The sequence below is a fragment of the Chiloscyllium plagiosum genome, unplaced genomic scaffold (assembly GCF_037043375.1).
Source record: "Chiloscyllium plagiosum isolate Xiang-an unplaced genomic scaffold, Cpla_swu_hap1 HiC_scaffold_13, whole genome shotgun sequence".
NCBI classification, from domain to species: Eukaryota; Metazoa; Chordata; class Chondrichthyes; order Orectolobiformes; family Hemiscylliidae; genus Chiloscyllium; species Chiloscyllium plagiosum.
Genome location: NW_028270151.1, coordinates 16,520,479 through 16,539,897, shown reverse-complemented (window position 1 = coordinate 16,539,897; position 19,419 = coordinate 16,520,479).

Sequence of the window (19,419 nt, the reverse complement as noted above, 5' to 3'; positions counted from 1 at the left end):
TATGTTGGTTTAAATCAGTAGTTACTTGGAGGTATTGAGCATAAAACAAAATTATGGTGGTGTTTAGTACAGATTCAAATTTCAAAATGGGTTTGCATGTTGCTAAAAAATTCTAGGATATAAATGCAGTTTGGATTATATGAATTTTTTGACTGAGGGTTAAACTGAGAGAGCAGCAGATAAATTGAATATAAAAATGAAGACAGGATTGCAAAGGGATGACGTGATTCAAGAATTTTGAAATAGAGGTGAAAACTGAACTTGAAGTCTCTTCACAAGAACTAGTTCAAGAATGAGAGGAAAAGGAAAAAAAAATCATTTGATTTTTGAATGGACCTTTCAGATTTTTAAAGTTGATCTTGCTCTTTATGCACCTTCTCTGCAGCCATTACTTTGTATTTCTCACTTTGTTCTATTATCCTAATGCTCACTGTATGGTACGATCTGCCTGTACTGCACACAAAAGAAAACTTTGCACTGTACCTCGGTACATGTGACAATAATGAATCAAATCAAATTAAATCAAATTAAGTCAAGAAATGGTCAGTAAGTTTGCAGATGACACCAAAATTGGCAGTGTAATGGACAATGAAGGAGGTTACCTCAGAGTACAACGGGATCTTGATCAGATGAGTCAGTGGACCAAGGGGTGGCAGATGAAATTTAATTTTGATGAAGGTAGGTCCTGTATTTTGGAAAGGCAAATTAGGACAGGACTCATATACTTAATGGTAAGGTCCTGGGAGAGTTGCTGAACAAAAAGACCTTGGCGTGCAGGTTCATAGTTACTTGAAAGTAGAGTTGCAGGTAGATAATATATTGAAGAAAGCATTTGGTATTCTTGCCTTAGTTGGTCAATGAATTGGGAGGTCATATTGTGACTGTACAGGACATTGGTTAGGCCACTTCTGGAATACTGTATGCAATTCTGGTCTCCCTGTTATAGGAAGGACGTTGTGAAAATTGAAAGAGTTCAAAAAAGATTTGCAAGGATGTTGCCAGGATTGGAGAGGTTGAGCTATATGGAGAGGCTGAATAGGCTGTTGCTGCTTTCCTTGGAGCATCAGAGGCTGAGGGTTGACCTTACAGAGGTTTGTCTGGCACTTATGAGGGACATAGTGTGAATAGACAAGCAGTTTTCCCTGGAGTGAGGGAATCCAGAACTAGAGGTTTAAGGTGAGATGGGAAAGATTTAAAAGGGACCTAGGGGGCAACTTTTTCACACAGAGGGTGGTGCATGAATGGAATGAGCTGTCAAAGGAAGTGATGGAGGCTGGTACAAATACAACATTTAAAAAGACCTCTGAATGGGTGTATGAATAGAAAGTGTTTTGAGGGATTTGGGTCAAATGCTGGCAAATTAGACTAGACTGTTTGCTTTGAACAAGTTGGACCGAAGGGTCTGTTTCCATGTTGTGCAGCTCTATGACTCTCGGGGTCTATAACAGATCCATACTGTTCTTTATCTCTTACATTTTGGGAAATATTTTAGCCATGATCGAATTGTGAAAAGTCTCCTATATCTTATGATGTTATTCTTTTACTTTGTTTCACAAATTAGAGTTCTTTCTGTCTTTGTGTGAAAATGTCGCCCCTCAGGTCCCTTTTAAATCTTTCCCCTCAATTTAAACCTATGCCCTTTAGTTTTTGACTCCCCTACCCTGGGAAAAAGATCTTGATTGTTCACCTTATCTATGACCCTCATGACTTTATAAAACTCTATAAGGTCACCCCTCAGCCTCCAACACTCCCGGGAAAATAACCACAGCCTATTCAACCTCTCCCTGTAACTCAATCTTTCCAAACTCAGCAACATCCTTGTAAATCTCTTTTGAATCTTTTCAAGGTTCACAACATCTTTCCTATAGCACAGAGACCAGTTGTTTCGATCACTAGAGTTAGAGAACAAAATTGAGATGGTAAGGGAAATCATTTTCATGGAAGACTTCCAAAATAATTTTCCAAGTCAACCCGGTTGAATGCCAAAACTCTGAAAGAAAGCAGTTCTTACAGATGCCAATGATATCTCACATGAACAATAAAGAAGAATGACTGAAACCTAAATCTGATGCAAGAGATCACATTTTACCATTCTTTCAGAATGGGCATACTAAAGCCAATTGGTGAAAGTTATTTGGGAGACCAATTGCAATTTTAGAAAGAAAACCTCAAAAAAGTGGAGAAAAAAAATCACTGCAGAAAGCTACAGCAAAGAGGAATTTTAAATCACAAAAAGCTCGAACACACGTTCAACAGGCAGTGTGGAAGTTAAAATGAATTTGGAATAAAAACAGAAATTGTTGGAAAAACTCAGGTCTGATAGCTTCTCTTGAGAGAAATCTGAGTTAGTGTTTTCGATCCAATGACCTTGCTCAGAACTGATGGCAGCTAGGAAGATAAAAGTAGAAATTTCTGGAAAAGCTCAGCAGGTATTGGGGCATCTGTGGAGAGAAATTAGAGTTATCATTTCGGGTTGACTGACCCTTGCTCAATTTTTATTTTTGTCTCTGATTTACAGCATCCACAGTTCTTTCAGTTTTTGTTTAGCTAGGAAGACGTTGGGCCTTTAGACTTTTGGCCAAATAGAATTTGGCCTTTTGTCCAAAGGGATGTCGTGTAAAAATAGGGAAGTCCTGCTAAAACTATGCAAATCTCTCACCTCGAACATGGTGAACAGTTTTGGGCCACTAATCTAAGGAAAGTTATAAAGGCATTGGAGGAAGTCGAGAGACGTTCACTACCTTGATCAAGATGTAGAGGTGCCAGTGTTGAACAGGGATATAGAAAGTTAAAAATCACACAACACCAGGTTATAGTCCAACAGGTTTTTTTATAAGTACAAATTCTTGGAGTGGTGCTCTGAACGTTGTACTTATAAAAAAACCCGTTAGACTATAATCTGGTGTTGTGTGATTTTTAACTTTGTAAGCTGATCAAGGGTAAAGGGGGAGTTTCTTGTGAAGAAATGTTGAGTAGGATGGGTCTGCACTCATTGCAGTTTAGAAGAAAGAGAGGTGACCGTATTGAAATATTTAAGATTGTTAGAGGGCTTGAATTTGTAGATGTTGAGATATTGATTCCCCTTGAGAGTCCAGAAGCAGAGGATAAGAATCTCAGAATATGCAATCGTTCAGTTAGAACAGAGATGAGGAGGAATTTCTTCTCTGAGAGGGTAATGAATCTGTGAAATTATTGTCTGCTGAGGCTGTTTATTCATGGTTGAGATAGACAGGTTTTGATCAATCGGGGAATCACTGGGAAAAAGTGGGAAAATGGAGCTGATCAGTCTGGTCAGCTGAGATCCCATCTTCTGGTCTTATATAAGATGGTATTGAACTGTCTTAGCAAACCATTGCAGTCTGTCTGGTGTAGGAATATCCCCAGTGCTGTGACTTCCAAGATTTTGGCTCATTGTCTGTGAAGGAAAGGCAATATATTACCAAGTCAAGATCGTGAGTGGCTTGAAGGGGGCTTGCAGGTGATGGTATTTCCATCTATCTTTTGCCCTTGTCCTTCGAGACGGAAGTGGTTATGGGTTTGGAAGGTGCTGTGTCAGGAGCCTTGGTGAATTTCTGCAGAGCATCTTGCAGATATTTGCAGCAGCATGTGCTGTTAGTAGTGAGAGGAGGGAGTGTTTGAAGATACGGTGTCAGTCAAATGGGCTGCTTTGTCCCAGATGGTGTCAAGCTTCTTGAGTGTTGTCAGAACGGCAATCATCCAGGCAAGTGTGGAGTATTCCATCACACTCCTGACTTGTGCCTTGTTGCTGACAGTCAGGAGGGGAGTAACTCACTGCAAGGCTCCTAACCATTGACCTGTACTTAATGCCACAAAATTTATATGGCTAGTAATGTTCTTGTTCCTTAAAAAGGCTGCCCTCATGTTTACAGCTGCTTACCTACAATTTAGCTTCACTTTACTCAGTGACCCATACTAACTCTTGACTAATCACACACAAAGAAAAGAGAAAATACTATACACATATTATCAAACACAGAGCAAATGAATGATTAAACGTTATATCTCTCTTGCAAAACTGAAGTCTTACATTAACATAATGTATCCTAAACATAAAACAAACATGGTTCAAGTCATTTCTGAGATTTCAAGCTGTATGGCACAGTAGCTCAGTGGTCAGCACCAGTACCTCACAGCACCAGGGTTCCAGGTTTGATTCCAGCCTTAGGTGATTGTCCTTGTAGAGTTTGCACATTCTCCCCATGTCTGTATGGGTTTCCTCCCACAGTACCTCCCATGATACCATTTCCAATGAGCAGCTGTTATGTTAATCAACTGCTTCATTATCCGATTTGGCCATGCATCGGTAGAGACTTCAATTCATAACTCTCAGCATTGTCATCCAAGACCTGCATATTTCATGGAAATCATATAATCCCTGCAACACAGTAAGAGGTCATTTGGCCCATAGAGTCTGCACTGGCCCTCCAAAGAGCTTCCCACCTAGACTTCACCCTATCCCTGCAATCCTGCTTTTACAATGATTAATAGATCTAGTATGCACATTCCTAGACACTGTGGACAATTTAGCATGTCCAATCCACTAAGCCTGCACATCTTCGGACTGTGGGAGGAAACCGATGCAGGCACAAGGAGAATGTGCAACCTTCACAAGGACAGTCACCCAATGCTAGATTTGAACCTGGGTTCCTGGCACTGTGAGTCAGTAGTGCAAACCACTGAGCCACCGTGTCATACAGCCTGAAGATTCAGAAATGACTTGAACCATGTATGTTTTATGTTTAGCATACCTTAAGTTAATGTAAGAGTTCAGTTTTACAAGAGAGATATAATGTTTAATCATTCCTTTGCTCTGTATTTGATTATGTGTGTCTAGTATCCTCTCCCTTCTTTGTGTGTGATTAGTAAAGAGTTAGTATGGGTCACTGAGTAAAGTGAAACTAAATTGTAGGTAAGCAGCTGTAAACATGAGGGCAACCATTTTAAAGAGCAAGAAACAAAGAGAATAAAGAACATTCCTGTATGAGAAACAGGCCCTTCGGCCCGCCAGGAATCTGCTGACATATGATGCCTTTCTAAATGAAGAGAGTTTTGTCTCTGCACAGTCCATGTCCCTTTATTCGCTGCCTATTCATATTTCTGTCAAGATGCCTCTTAACTGTGGCTATTATATCTGCCTCCACCACCTCTGGCAGCGCAATCCAGGCACTTATCATCCTCTGTGCAAACAAATTGCCTCTCGCGTCTCCTTTAAACTTTTCCCTTTTACCTTAAAAATATGTCCCCTAGTAATTGATATTTCTACCCTGGGAAAAATCCAACCATCCATTCTATCCATATCTCTCATCATTTTGTAAACCTCTATCAGACCTTCCCTCATCATTTGACATTCATGTGAAGACAAACCAAGTTTGTCCAATTCTCCTCATAACTAATACTCTCCAAACTAGGCAACATCCAGGTAAGCCATTTCTGTACCCTCTCCAAAACCTCCACATCTTTCTGGTACCATGGCAACCAGAACTGTACTCATATAGAGTCATAGAGTCATAGACCCTTTGGTCCAACCCGTCCATGCCGACTAGATATCCCAACCCAATCTAATCCCACCTGCCAGCACCCGGCCCATATCCCTCCGAACCTTTCCTATTCATATACTCATCCAAATGCCTCTTAAATGTTGCAATTGTACCAGCCTCCACCACTTCCTCTGGCAGCTCATTCCATACATGTATCACCCTCTGTGTGAAAACGTTGTCCCTGAGGTCTCTTTTATATCTTTTCCCTCTCAATCTAAACCTATGCCCTCTAATTCTGGACTCCCCCACCCCAGGGAAGAGACTTTGTCTATTTACCCTATTCATGCCCCTCATAATTTTGTTAATCTCTAAAAGATCTCCCCTCAGCCTCCGACACTCCAGGGAAAACAACCCAGCCTGTTCAGCCTCTCCCTGTAGCTCAAATCCTCCAACCCTGGCAACATCCTTGTAAATCTTTTCTGAACACTTTCAAGTTTCACAATATCTTTCCGATAGGAAGGAGACCAGAATTGTATGCAACATTTCAACAGTGGTCTAACCAGTGTCCTGTACAGCTGCAACATGATCACCCAATTCCTGTACTCAATACTCTGATCAATAAAAGAAAGTATACCAAATGCCTTCTTCACTATCCTATCTACCTGTGACTCCACTTTCAAGGAGCTATGAACCTGCACTCCAAGGTCTCTTTGTTCAGCAACACTCCCTAGGACTTTACCATTAAGTGTATAAGCCCTGCTAAGATTTGCTTTCCCAAAACGCAGCACCTCGCATTTATCTGAATTAAACTCCATCTGCCACTTCTCAGCCCATTGGCCCAGCTGGACCAGATCCTGTTGTAATCTGAGGTATCCCTCTTCGCTGTCCACAACACCACCAATTTTGGTGTCATCTGCAAACTTACTAACTGTACCTCTTATGCTCGCATCCGAATCATTTATGTAAATGACAAAAAATAGAGGACCCAGCACCAATCCTTGTGGCACTCCACTGGTCACAGGCCTCCAGTCTGAAAAACAACCCTCCACCACTACCCTCTGTCTTTTACCTTTGAGCCAGTTCTGTATCCAAATGGCTAGTTCTCCCAATTTCCGTGAGATCTAACATTGCTAATCAGCCTCCCATGGGGAACTTTGTCGAATGCCTTACTGAAGTCCATATAGATCACATCTACTGCTCTGCCCTCATCAATCTCTTTGTTATTTCTTCAAAAAGCTCAATCAAGTTTGTAAGACATGATTTCCCACGCACAAAGCCATGTTGACTATCCCTAATCAATCCTTGCCTTTCCAAATACATGTACATCCAGTCCCTCCAACAACTTACCCACCATCGACGTCAGGCTCACTGGTCTATAGTTCCCTGGCTTGTCCTTACCACCCTTCTTAAACCGTGGCACCACTTTAGCCAATCTGCAGTCTTCTGGCATCTCAACTGTGACTATTGCTGACACAAATATCTCTGCAAGATCACTTCTCTAGCTTCCCAAAGAGTTCTAGGGTACACCTGATCAGGTCCTGGGGATTTATCCACCTTTATGCGTTCCAAGACATCCAGCACTTCCTCCTCCGTAATATGGATGTTTTACAAGGTGTCACCATCTATTTCCCTACAGTCTATATCTTCCATATCCTTTTCCACAGTAAATACTGATGCAAAATAGTTGTTTAGTATCTCCCCCACTTTCTGTGGCTCCACACAAAGGCTGCCTTGCTGATCTTTGAGGGGCCCTATTCTCTCCCTAGTTACCCTTTTGTCCTTAGTTTATTTGTAAAAACCCTTTGGATTCTCCTTAATTCTATTTGCCAAAGCTATCCCATGTCCCCTTTTGGCCCGCATGATTTCTCCTTTAAGTATACTCCTAATACCTTTATACCCTTCTCAGGATTCACTCGATCTAAACTGTCTATACCTTACATATGCTTCCTTCTTTTTCTTAACCAAACCCTCAATTCCTTTAGTCATCCAGCATTCCCTATACCTACCAGCCTTTCCTTTCACCTAACAGAAATATACTTTCTCTGGATTCCCGTTATCTCATTTCTGAAGGCTTCCCATTTTCCAGCCGTCCCTTTACCTGCAAACATCTACCCCCAATCAGCTTTCGAAAATTCTTGCCTGATACCTTCAAAATTGGCCTTTCTCCAATTTAGAGCTTCAACTTTTAAATCTAGTCGATCCTTTTCCGTAGCTATTTTAAATCTAATAGAATTATGGTTGCTGGCCCCAAAGTGCTCCCCCACTGACACCTCAGTGGTCACCTACCCTGCCTTATTTCCCAAGAGTAAGTCAAGTTTTGCACCTTCTCTAGTAGGTACATCCACATACTGAATCAGAAAATTTTCTTGTACACTTTGAACAAATTCTTCTCCGTCTAAATCTTTAACATTATGGCAACCCCAATTTATGTTTGGAAAGTTAAAATCCCCTACCATAACCACCCTATTATTCTTCCGGATAGCTGAGATCGCCTTACAAATTTGTTTCTCAATTTCCCTCTGACTAATAGGGGGTCTATGATACAATCCCAATAAGGTGATCATCCCTTTCTTATTTCTCAGTTCCACCCAAATAACTTCCCTGGATGTATTTCCAGGAATATCCTCCCTCAGCACAACTGTTAAGCTATCCCTTATCAAAAATGCCACTCCCCCTTCTCTCTTGCCTCCCTTTCTATCCTTCCTGTAGCATTTGTATCCTGGAACATTAAGCTGCCAGTCCTGTCCATCCCTGAGCCATGTTTCCATAATTGCTATGATATCCCAGTCCCATGTTCCTAACCATGCCCTGAGTTCATCTGCCTTCCCTGTTCGGCCCCTTGCATTGAAATAAATGCAGTTCAATTTATTAGTCCTACCTTGTCCCTGCCTGCCCTAACTGTTTGACTCACTTCTGTTCTCAACTGTACCAGTCTCAGATTGATCTCTTTCCTCACTATCTCCCTGGTCCCAACCCCCCACCTCACTGTTTAAATCCTCCTGAGCAGCTCTAGCAAATTTCCCTGCCGGTATATTAGTCCCTTCTAATTTAGGTGCAATCCGTCCTTCTTGTACAGGTCACGTCTACCTCAAAAGAGGTTCCAATGATCCAAAAATGTGAATCCTTCTCCCATACATCAGCTCCTCAGTCATGCTCTATCCTCCTATTCCTGCCCTCACCAGTTCATAGCACCGGGAGTAATACAGATATTACTACTCTCGAGAACCTCCTTTTTAAATTCCTGCCTAACTCTCTGTATTTTCCTTTCAGAACCTCAACATTTACCCTTCCTATGTCGTTGGTTCCAATGTGGACAATGACCTCTTGCTGGCCCCTCTCCCCCGTGAAAACATTCTGCACCCTCTCTGAGACATCCTTAATCCTGGCACCAGGGAAGCAACACACCATTCTGCTTTTTTGCTGCTGGCCACAGAAACGTCTGCCCCTCGGACTAGAGAATCCCCTAACACAATTGATTTCTGGCAACCCGGCATACCCCAATATTCCAAATGTTGCCAAACTAAATTTCTATACAACTGCAACTTGACTTGCCCATTTGTACTCTATGTCCTGACCGATAAAGAAAAGCATGCCATGTTTCTTTATAACCACTTTATCCACCTGTGTTGGCTCTTTCAGGGAATTGTGGACCTGTATGCTGAGATGCCTCCACATATTGATGCTAACTGCATAGTTCTCTCCTGGATCAAATCTTCCAAAATACATCATTTCACATTTGTCTGGGTTAAACACTATCTGCTATTTCCCCACCCAAGGCTCCAAACTAACCATATTCTATGGTATCCTCTGGCAATCCTCCTCACGATCTGCTGCGCCCCCAATCTTTGTGTCATCTATAAACTTGGTAATTCGACTTCCTACATGCTACTCCAAATCATTCATATACATTCCAAGCAACAGGGGCACCCATGTGGAACAACACTGATCATAGATCTCCAGTCAGACAAATATACCCTTCCACCATGACTCTCTGTCTTCTTTCAGTAAGTCAGTTCTGTATCCATCTTATCAATTCACCACAAGTCACATATGACTTTAACTTTTGTATCAGCCTGCAATGCAGGACCTTGTCAAAGGCTTTTAAAAAATCCATACAGATGACGTTACCATCCATCTTTGTCACTTCCTCAAAAACTCAATCCATTTTGAGACATGACTTTCCCTGCACTAAGTCATACTGCCTATTGATAGTAAGTCAAGGTCATATGAGAATACTGTTCACTGTCAGTTGCTCATCATCTCCCTCCCCTCAACTGGCCCACCATGCCTTTTCAACAAATTGCTTTGAGCACCAATTGTTGCTGAGAAGAACCTCATACCAAATGAAGTGGATTCTCCTTGTTCTGTAACATGCTGAACATCCTATAGGATGCATCTGTATGGCTTGTATGGATTGGCAATCCTTACTATTCCCTGTGAGTGTTGCATGAAGCAAGTACTCCAGACGATATTACTCTGAATCACTCTTGTTGCAACAGAGTCATAATTATTGCAAAGAAAGGACCAAATAGTTTGTTTCTGGGCTGCATATCCTTTGCAATTTCCTGCTCTGGTATTATTGAGCAAGGAAATCCAGAGTTTTAAATAACACAGGACAGCTTCTCCATGCACAAAGTTTTCTTGGAGCAGGAGAAAGTTACAAGGCCCCTCAAGACTGATCTGCCATTCAATAACATCATGACTGCTGATTGCAACTCCAATCCCACAATGCCGCATTTACCAGCCAGCCTCTTGCTTGTCAAGAATCTATCCACTTCCATCTTAAAAACAGTCAAACTCTTCTTCCACTGCCTTTTCAAGAAGAGAATTCCAAAGACTGAGCCCACTCTGTGAGAAAACATTTTCCTCGTTGCTGCCTTAAATGGACAACTACTTATTTTTAGACAGTGATCCCTCATTCTTGATTCTTCTATAAGAGGAAGCATCCTTTCGACATCTCCCATGTCAACACCACTCTAAATCCTACATATTTCAAATCAATCCACTCACCATCCCTGACTTGGAAATGTATCGCTGTTCTTTCACTGTCACTGGGTCAAAATCCTGGAATTCCCTTCCTCATGGAATGGTGGGTCAATCCACAGAAGGTGGTCAGTTGTGCTTCAAGAAAGTAGCTCACCACCACCTTGTCAAGGCTAACTAGGGATAAGTAATAAATACTGACCAGCCAATAATGCCCACATCCTAGAAATGAATAAACAAGAGTCAAGTTGCCTCCTACTATTCTAAACACCAGCAGGTACAAGCCTTGGCTTTCCAACTTTCTCTTGAATGACAATCAGTCCATTCCAGGTCCAGCCTAGATAACCTTGTGTGACCTACTTCCACCTCATTTCTATCCTTCCATAAATAAGGAGACCAATACCCTGCACCACAATCCAGAAATGGTCTCACCAATGTGCATAACTGAAGTATAATATTGTTCACAATTACTCACATAATATACTGTTCTATGATTTGCTACCTCTGCATGCTGACCTTATGTGATTCATGCACTAGGACCTCCAGATCACCCTGCAGCTCAGAGTTCTGCAATCTCTGACTATTTAGACAATAAGCCTCTTCTTTACTCTTTTTGCCAAAATGGGCCATTTCACATTTTCCACTGTTATGCTCCATTTCCCATAACTTGGTCCTCTCACTTAAACTATGACCCTTTGTGGCCTCTTTACATCCTTGTCACAACCCAGGTTTATCATATGAATCTTGAAGTGATTTCTTTCCTAATTCTGTTCGCAGAATTAAAACTTAAGTAAAGAGGCAATTTGCTTCAAAATATAAATAGACAAAAATCTGTTGTAAAAACGCCCAGGGTGTTAGGAATATAGGAAGAGGAGTCAGCCATTCAACTTATAATACATGCGGTCTGATGGTGGCCTAATAATCAGAAAGGTCGCTGGTTTTAGTAAGTCTGTCTTTTATTGAAGGAATATGTGTCTATTTAAATTAGATGATAACTTATTAACTTTGGAGAATGCTAATGTTTGCTAATGCTCCTAAATTAAACAGCCGACCTCTAGTTCTTCCAGCTTTTCTGAAACCAGCAGCTCAGAGAAAATAGGATATAGAACATTACAGCGCAGTACAGGCCCTTCGGCCCTCGATGTTGCACCGGCCTGTGAAACCAATCTGAAGCCCATCTAACCTACACTATTCCATTTTCATTCATATGTCTATCCAATGAGCATTTAAATGCTCTTAAAGCTGGCGTGTCTACTACTGTTGCAGGCAGGCCATTCCATGTCATTATTACTCTCTGAGTAAAGAACCTACCTCTGACATCTGTCCGACATCCATCAGCCCTCAATTTAAAGCTATATCCCCTCGTGCTAGCCATCACCATTCGAGGAAAAAGGCTCTCACTGTCCACCTTATCTAACCCTATGATTATCTTATATGTCTCAATTAAAACACCTCTCAACTTTCTTCTCTCTAACGAAAACAACCTCAAGTGCCTCAGCAATTCCTCATAAGACCTACCCTCCATACCAGACAAGATCCTAGTAAATCTCCTCTGAACTCTTTCCAAAGTTTCCACATCCTTCCTATAATGCGGTGACCAGAACTGTATGCAATACTCCAAGTTCGGCCACACCAGAGTCTTGTAGAGCTGCAGCATGACTTCATGGTTCTGAAACTCAATCCCTCTGCTAATAAAAACTAACACACCGTATGCCTTCTTAACAACCCTATCAACCTCGTGACAACTTTCAAGGATCTATGTACATGGACACCGAGATGTTTCTATTCATCTACACTACCAAGAATCTTGCCATTAACCCAGTACTCTGCATTGTTGTTACTCCTACCAAAGTGAATCACCTCACACTTTTCTGCATTAAACTCAATTTGCCACCTCTCAGTCCAGCTCTGCAGTTTATCTATGTCCCTCTGTCACTAGAACATCGTTTAGCACTATCGACAACTCTACTGACTTTAGTGATATCTGTAAATTTACTAACCCATCCTTCTACGCCCTCATCCAGGTCATTTATAAAAATGACAAACAGCAGTGGCCCCAAAATAGATCCTTGCAGTACCTCACTAGTAACTGAACTCCAGGATGAACTTTTCCCATCAACCACCACTCTCTGTCTTCTTTCAGCTAGCCAATTTCTGAACCAAACCACGAAATCACCCTCAATCACATGCCTCCATATTTTGTGCAACAGCCTGGGGAATTTTATCAAATTTCTTACTGAAATCTATATACACCACATCAACCACGTTACCCTCATCCACCTGTTTGGTCACCTTCTCAAATAACTCAATAAGGATTGTGAGGCATGACCTACCTTCACAAAACCATGCTGACTATCCCAAATCAACTTATTCCTTTCTAGATGATTATAAATCCTACCTCTTATAACCATTTTCTACACTTGACCCACAACCGAAGTAAGGCTTACTGCTCTATAATAACCAGGGTTGTCTATATTCTCCTTCTTGAACAAGGGAACAACATTTGCGATCCTCCAGTCTACTGGCACTATTCCTGTAGAAAATGATGACTTAAAGATCAAAGCCAAAGGCTCTGCAATCTGCTCCCAAGCTTCCTGGAGAATCTAAGATAAATAGACAAAAGTGAAGACTACAGATGCTGGAAATGTGAGTCTAGATTAGAGTGGCGCTGGTAAAGCACAGTAGGTCAGGCAGCGTCTGAGAAGCAGGAAAATCAACTTTTCGGGCAAAAGCCCTTCATCAGGAATGAGGCTGGGAGCCTCCGGGGTAGAGAGATAAATGGAAGGGAGTGGGGCTGGGGAGAAGGTAGCCAAGAGTACAATAGGTGGATGGAGGTGGGGATGAAGGTGATAGGTCAGAGAGGAGGGTGAAGCGGATCGGTGGGAAGGAAGATAGGCAGGTAGGACAGGTCATGAGGGTGGTGCTGAGCTGGAAGGTTGGAACTGGGATGAGGTGGGCGGAGGGGAAATGAGGAAACTGGTGAAGGCCACATTGATGCCCTGGGGTTGAAGTGTTCCAAAGCAGAAGATAAAGCGTTCTTCCTCCAGGCGTTGGGTGGTGAGGGAGCGGCGGTGGAGGACGCCCAGGACCTGCATGTCCTTGGCAGAGTGGGAGGGGGAGTTGAAATGTTGGGCGCCAGGGCGGTGGGGTTGATTGGTGTGGGATCCCGGAGATGTTCCCTAAAGCGCTATGCTAGAAGGCATCCAGTCTCCCCAATGTAGAAGAGACCACATTGGGAGCACCGGATATAATAAATAACATTGGTGGATGTGCAGGTGAAACTTTGACGGTTATGGGGCCTTGGATAGAGGTGAGGGGGGAAGTGTGGGCGCAGGTTTTGCAATTCCTGCGGTGGCAGGGGAAGGTGCCAGGAGGGGAGGGTGGGTAGTCACGGAAGGCATGGTATTTGTGGAAAGGGGTAGGGAGGGAAATATATCACTGGTGATGGGGTCCGTTTGGAAATGGTGGAAATGTTGGCAGACGATGCAGTTTATGTTGGTAGGGTGGAAGGTGTGGACCAGGGGGGTTCTGTCCTTGTTGCAGTTGGAGGGGTGAGATTTGAGGGCAGAGGTGCAGGACATGGATGAGATGCGTTGCAGGGCATCTTCAATCATGTGGGAAGGGAATTTAAGTTCCTTAAAGAAGGAGGCCATCTGGTGTGTTCTGTGGTGGAACTTTTCCTCCTGGGAGCAGATATGGCTCCAAAACACTCCATCCAACTGGACACAATGTGCTGGCCTATTATCCGCCCTCGATCTCTTCATTTTCAACTGCCACCAAGACATTAACCTCCTCAACCTGTCTACCCCCTCCCCCACTCCAACCTTTCACCCTCACAACGCGCAGCCCTCCACTCCCTCTGCTCCAATCCCAAACTCACTATCAAACCAGCAGATAAAGGGGGTGCATTGGTAGTTTGGCGCACTGACTCTACACCACTGAAGCCAGACGCCAACCCAAAGACACCTCTTCCTGCTGCCTCCTCGACCATGACCCCACCCCCTATCACCAAACCATCATCTCCCAGACCATATAGAACCTCATAACCTCAGGAGATCTCTCATCCACAGCTTCTAACCTCATAGTCCGGGAACCCCGTACCACCCAATTCTACCTTCTTCCCAAGATCCACAAGCCTGACCACCTCAGGCGACCCATTGTCTCAGCCTGCTCCTGTCCCACCGAACTCATCCCCAACAGTACCCTTCCACTGACACTCTCATTCGTTTGGCTGAACTGGTCCTCACCCTTAACAATTTCTCCTTCGAATCTTCCCAATTCCTCCAGACCAAAGGGGTAGCCATGGGCACTTGTATGGGCCCCAGCTATGCCTGTCTCTTTGTCAGCTACGTAGTACAGTCCATTTTCCGTAGTTACACCAGCACCACTCCCTACCTCTTCCTCCGCTACATTGATGACTGCATTGGCACCACCTCGTGCTCCCGTGAGGAGGTTGAGCAATTCATCAACTTCACCAACACATTCCACCCTGACCTTAAATTTACCTGGACCATCTCTGACACCTCCCTCCCCTTCCTGGACTCTCCATCTCCATCAATGACGAGAGACTCAACACTGATATTTTTTACAAACCCACCGACTCCCACAGCTACCTGGATTATACCTCTTCCAACCCTACCTCCTGCAAAAATGCCATCCCATCTTCCCAATTCCTCTGCCTCCGCTGTATCTGCTCCCAGGAGGACCAGTTGCACTACAGAACACACCAGATGGCCTCCTTGTTTAAAGACCGTAATTTCCCTTCCCACGTGGTTGAAGATGCCCTCCGACGCATCTCATCCACATCCCACACCTCTGCCCTCAAACCCCACCTCTCCAACAAGGATGGACCCCCCCCCCCCCCCCCCCCCCCCACCCCGGTCCTCACCTTCCACCCTACCAACATCTGCATAAACCGCATCATCCGAAGACATTTCTGCCACCTCCAAACGGACCCCACCACCAGGGATATATTTCCCTCCCCACCCCTTTCCACTTTACGCAAAGACCATTCCCTCTGTGACTACCTGGTCAGATCCATGCCCCCCAAAAACACACCCTCCCCTCCTGGCACCTTCCCCTGCCACCACAGGAATTGCAAAACCCGCGCCCACACCTCCTCCCTCACCTCTATCCCAGGCCCCAAAGGAGCCTTCCATAACCGTCAAAGTTTCATCTGCACATCCACCAATGCCATTTATTATATCCGGTGCATTCGATGCGGTCTCCTTTACATTGGGGAAACTGGACGCATTCTTGCAGAGCGCTTTAGGGAACATCTCTGGGACACCAGCACCAATCAACCCCACCACCCCGTGGCTGAGGACATGCAAGTCTTGGGCGTCCTCCACAGCCGCTCCCTCACCACCTGATGTCTGGAGGAAGAACACCTCATCTTCCACCTCGGAACACTTCAACCCCAGGGCATCAATGTGGACTTCACCAGTTTTCTCATTTCCCCTCCCCCACCTTACCCCAGTTCCAACCTTCCAGCTCAGCATTGTCTTCATGACCTGTCCTACCTCCCAATCTTTCTTCCCACCTATCCACTCCACCCTCCCCTCTAACCGATCACCTCCATCCCCACCTCCATCCACCTATTGTACTCTTTGCTACCTTCTCCCCAGCCCCAACCCCCTTCCATTTATCTCTCCACCCCGGAGGCTCCCAGCCTCCATTCCTGATGAAGGGCTTTTGCCTGAAACGTTGATTTTCCTGCTCCTCGGATGCTGCCTGACCTGCTGTGCATTTCCAGCGCCACTCTAATCTAATCCTAATATAAATCCCATCCAACCCAGGGGGCTTATTTTCATACTTTCCAGAATTGCTGACACCTCCTCCTGTGAACCTCAACCTCATCTCGACTAGTAGCCTGTATCTCAGTATTCTCCTCGGCAACATTGTCTTTTTCCAGTGTGAGTACTGATGAAAAATATTAATTTAGTGCTTCCACTATCTCCTCTACTGTAAGCACAACTTTCCACTCCTATGCTTGATCGGCTCTAATCTTACTCTCGTCATTCTTTTATGCCTGATATATCTTTAGAATGCCATACGTTTTTCCTTGATCCTATCCATCAATGATTTCTCATGTCACCTCCTGGCTCTTCTTAGCTCTCTCTTTTGGTCTTTCCTGGCTAACTTGTACCTCTCAAGCGTCCTAACTGAGCCTTCACGTCTCATCCAAACATAAACCTTCTTCTCCTCTTGACAAAAGCTTCACTTTTTTTAGTAAACCACAGCTCCCTCACACGACCATCTTCTCCCTGTCAGACAGCTACATACTTATCAAGAACATGCAGTAACTGTTCCTTGGATAAGCTCCACATTTCAATTGTGCCCGTCCCCTGCAGTTTCCTTCCCCATCCTATGCAGGTTGCCTTACTGCATCATAATTGCCTTTCCCTCAGTTAAAACTCTTGCCCTGCGGTGTGTACCTATCCCTTTCCATCAATAAAGTAAACATAATTGAATTGTGGTCACTAACACCAAAGTGCTCGCCTACCTCCAAATCTAACCTGGCCGGGTTCATTCACTAGGACCAAATCTAATGTGGCCTCGCCCCTTGTTGGCCTGTCTACACACTGTGTCAGGAAACCCTCCTGCACATATTGGACAAAAACTGACCCATTTAAACTATAGTATTCTCAGTCAATATTTGAAAACTTAAACACCCCATAACAACTACCCAGTCACTCTCATTCCTATCGAGAATTATCTTTGCTATCCTTTTCTCTACATCTCTGGAACTATTCGGAGGCCAATAGAAAACTCCCAGCAGGGTGGCCTCTCCTTTCCTGTTTCTAACCTCAGCCCATTCAACCTCAGTAGATGAGTCCTCAAGCATTCTTTCTACAACCGTAATACTGTCCTTGATTAACAATGCCACACCCCTCCCCACTTTTACCACCTTCCCTGTTCTTACTGAAACATCTAAATCCCAGAACTTGCAACAACCATTCCTGTCCCTGCTCTACCCATGTCTCCAAAATGGCCATAACATCAAAGCTCATCTTCCATCAGCTTCATTTTGGCTGCTCTAATGCTTCTCTCCTCCATAATCTGGTCCTTAGTTGTGCAGTCACAGCGTCATAGAGTTATACAGCACAGAAATGGACTATTCGGTCCAACCCATAAACTCCAGACATCCTAAACAAGAGTGTGGGACCTTTTCATGTTGGAGGGCCGCATTACGTTAATTGTAATCTAATAAGGCCGCACCAAAAAACTTCAATTATATATTCTTCAAAATTCACATTTTTTAAATTGTGGTGGTCAGTCTGTAAGGATTATTTCGTTGAATTTTCTTTTACTCTCTAGTATTTTAAATACCCTCATTTTAAGATTAAAATAAAAATAATAAAGGACGAGAAAAACGTATTCATAAAAAATAAAAGATTTGTTCTGCAAAATTTGGATTCATTCAAAAGGCCACACACAATGACCTAGAAGGTCACATGCGACCTTAAGGCAACAGGTTCCCCACCCTTGTCCTAAATTGATCCATTGCCATATGCCAACATTTGAACCCTTTCTACCTAAACCCTTCCTATTCATATACTCATCCAGGTGCCTATTAAATGTTGTAATTGTACCCACCTCCACCACTTCCTCTGGCAGCTTCTTCCACCCTTGGCATGAAAAGATTGCTCCTCAGGTCCTGTTTAAATCTTACCCCGTCGCCTTAAGCCAATGCCCTGTGGGTTTGGATTCCCATTCTGTAGTGATTATAACGGGGTCAGCCAAGTGGACCTCGCAGAATATGAGTTCCCCTAATTGGGGCTGTTATTCTGGTCCAATCAGAGAGCCCTGGGCTGACAGATATAAACAGGAGTGTATTATGAATAGAGTTTTGTGCACTCGTTGTTCACTGTGTCTTACACCTTCACACATACGACATGGGTGCTGCGGAGAAATGAGCACTGTTGCTGTTTGGCAGTAGTGTGGGAGATAAAATAATAAAAAATATATATAGACAGGAGATTTAAAATCTCCTCAGTGCAGGGGGCTGACTCTGAGAAGGAAAAAAATATATATAAACAAGAGTGTCAGCGGCTCTGTTCACTCTAAGAGCCAGCTCGGAGTTAGCTGAGTCGGTGTTGTATACCATGCACATGTAAATAAAGAGTGAATTGGTGATGGGATACCAGCCTTCATGGAGTTACTTCAGCAACAACAAGAGAATTTACACGCCCCTAAAGAGATTCTCTCGCAACAGTCAGCTTTGAGCTGGGGTAAGCATTTCTGGCATCATTCCAGACTCATTCGATCCTGGCCTCGAAGACTGGGCCCAGTATATGGAAAGGATGTGTAAATCTTTTCCAGGCAAGTGATATTATGGCAACAAGTAAGTCTCATGATAGTGTGTGGACCCACAGCTTTTTTTGGTTATTAGGAACCTAACTTTCCCTTAAGCACTAGATACTAAAACCTTTTAAGAGTTGACCTGATTTGAGTAAGGAATTTTACAACTCTAAGCCTCCTCTAATTTTAAGACTCTATTCGTGTTCCTCGACAGTTTGACAACCAGGGGACAGTATGGAATTTTTGCTGAGATCAAGGCAACAGTGGCAGAGGCATGTGATTTTGGGTTAACACTAAGTGAGATGCTGAGAGACCATTTGGTATATGGGATTAATGATGTGACCATGCAAATGCACCTACTAGCTGAATCCCAACTGGACTTCAAAGAAGTATAGAGAACAAATACACAAAGCTGGGAGTGGGGTGTTGTCCTTCATGAAGCTGGACAAAAGCCAAGTGTAGCTGCCTTTGTGATTAGATAAGGATTTCGAGAAGTATTTTACAATTGTAGCTTTGCACAAATACACAAGACTGCTTTGAGGGATCATCAGCCTGAGCTATTTTTTTTAGCAGATGATGCAAGGTCTACCCCCAGTCGCCACTTAGCTGATTGACATGCTAATAATTGGGAAGA